At 38.7% G+C, this 2,594-nt stretch overlaps 1 non-coding gene across 1 annotated transcript; it reads right to left on the bottom strand.

Annotated features, from left to right (window-relative positions):
- Window positions 1-261: 261 nt before the first annotated feature.
- On the bottom strand, window positions 262-334 carry TRNAK-UUU. Its single transcript has one exon. It is a non-coding gene; the product is annotated as a tRNA-Lys (tRNA).
- Between the last annotated feature and the right edge of the window lie 2,260 nt (window positions 335-2,594).

Genomic DNA, 2,594 nt, shown 5'->3' with positions numbered 1-2,594 from the left:
TAAAGATTTACTTTCCTTTTAAAAACAAACAGAAAAAATGTCTTTCATAGATTCATAGATGCTAGGGTTGGAAGGGACCTCAACAGGTCTGAGTCCAACTCCCTGCTTAGACACGAAAGAGTGCTGGGGTCAGATGACCCCAACCAGATGCCTATCCAGCCTTTTCTTGAAGATCCCCAAGGTAGGGGAGAGCACCACCTCCCTTGGAAGCACATTCCAAATTTTTGCCACCCTTACCGTGATGAAAAAGCAATAAGCAACCACCTGAACAGGGACTTGAACCCTGGACCCTCAGATTAAAAGTCTGATGCTCTACCAACTGAGCTACTCAGGCTTGTAAGAAAACATACTCTGACACCCTACTGACAGCAGAATTGCCCTTGACTAAACCCTCCGAAGCAAGTATAATTAGTGAGCCATCAAAGTTTTCAAAGCATCGAAAACTAAAGGAAGAATTACTAAGCCAGGTACATTTGGGCAAATCTAATTTTTAAGCCAATTTCATGATTTTCAGTGGCCACATCTACATGAGACACTGACTTCACAGTTGTTACTTGTTACTGCTTGTTAGTACTGCATAGTAGTGTCACATCATGCTCCATACCATGTGACACTACTGTGCAGTAGTAATGATCCACTGTGCAGTCAGTGTCTCATATAGACAAGGCCAGTTATACTCCCACCTACTTATATATAAAATTTAGAGTTGATACTCCTAACATTTGCCATTAAGAAGATAGGAGGATCCATGATGAGTTGAGGGCCAAAGCTAGGAGAGTTCATTCCAGTTCATTGGCTCAGATTCACCATTGGTAGAACTCTGTTGTAAAAGTAGGTATTGTTCAGAGATTAGGTTATGGGGATCAGAGCTGTCAGTCCCGATTTCTAGCTCTTACTCTGGCTCGGTCTCTTGCACTGCCATTTCTGTGTCCTGGTTTCCTCATTAAAAATGGAAATAAAGTATGATCTTATCCAAAACAATAAACACATATAATAATACTTCTGTACAGTACTATGAACTCTATTGGTCAAAGTGCTAGAAGAATTTCTTCACACTCACTGTCCCCAGCATCCACAATAAATATTTACAGGCAAAATTTTGCATCCATATAGAACCAATTCTCAGTTGCAGCTGATGTTCTGACATTTTTGTCACTGTCTAAAATCACACCTCTGGCATTTATAATACAACTCATTTAGGATAGTCCCTTCCCTTTACTCTTCTTCAAAGACTTTATTTTCATAGCAATCATTTCTTGGGCTTTCCCTAGTTATTATGGATAAGCCTCTTGTATTATATTTTATATTTTTCCTTTCAGTTGTTTGATAGGCTGATTTTAGCCTTTTTATGCAAATTCTATTATTTATTTTTAAGAACATATAATATGTTTTTACCAGTCAGGGTCAGTTTTTCCCATTAGATTCATGATCCACCCCCCACTGATTCAGTGAAAGGTACAATTATATTGTGTATGTGTGTGTTAGAGAGGGTCAGAAGAGAATGTTTGTCATTCAGACCAGTAATAGGAGCAAATGTCCAACAGCTGTGATTCTTTTAGAGAATGGATGTACCTCTGACCTCCAGCTTGCTTCACTGTAGTAATCAGGACACAGCACTCAATCTGGGTCCAGTCCAGCCACCACTGACAGTCAATGACAGAAGGACTTCTATTCAGTTCAGTGGCAGGTGGCTCCATCCTCAAGTCTTGTTCAGATCCTTTCTAATGTATTAGGAGGTAACTGGACTACAGTCCTCTGAATTCTTCCAAATAGACATGAACTGTTTTTGTTTAATTATTTGCTGCTGTTTTATTTTTATCCCCTAGTAAAAAATTCTCTATGGTCCTTTGTTGAGCTGTACTAGCACTGTGTATTCCTGACAAACCCTGAAAACTTTGAATGTGTTTAAAGGAGAGCTTCCTGATCATGTGGGGTTTTCCATGCTTTCTTGTCTTTGCTAATTAGACGTGCACTATAAATTAATTATAGCTTGCTTTACAAACCAGTTGGAGAAAATCTGTGTGCCGTGCTTGATATGATTACGATCCAAGACTAAAAGATAACATTTTATTTAAGGCTGCTTTCAAATATTTTTACTGAAGGTCATGGTTTTTCACATTTTTAATGTGAAAAACACTTTTGGTATAGGAGAACCTTGTAACATCTGCTAAAAGTAAAAGCAAAACAAGATAAAGACCTACAAAAGCTTAACTCCATCTTATCTGGACTTGCCATTATTATTACTACTACAGTGTAGATGGGAGTTAGGAGTATAGCTGCTGAACTGGAGCTTATGAGACCTTAAATGATGGAGACTACAAGTGGAAGAGGAACAGTGGGACAAAAAACCTTGGTCATACTCTGTTCACTCTCCCTTTCAGCCTCCTCCCTCTGTGCCACTGTATGACAAGGGATACTGTGCAAAATGAACCTATGATTTGACACAGTGGAAAGAAGTTCTTATGTTCTTATGTACTGCTATAATGAAACCATGAAAAAGGTATAGGAACCTATGGCAATATACAACTAGATTTGAACTTAAAGTTGAATTAAAGGTGGTGTGGAAACACTACCACTCATAGTATAGCCTCTGG

The sequence above is a fragment of the Crocodylus porosus genome, unplaced genomic scaffold (assembly GCF_001723895.1).
Source record: "Crocodylus porosus isolate Cpor-Errol unplaced genomic scaffold, CroPor_comp1, whole genome shotgun sequence".
NCBI lineage: Eukaryota > Metazoa > Chordata > Crocodylia > Crocodylidae > Crocodylus > Crocodylus porosus.
Note: the sequence above shows the minus strand (reverse complement) of the source record. Positions and strands in the feature narration are given on the sequence as shown.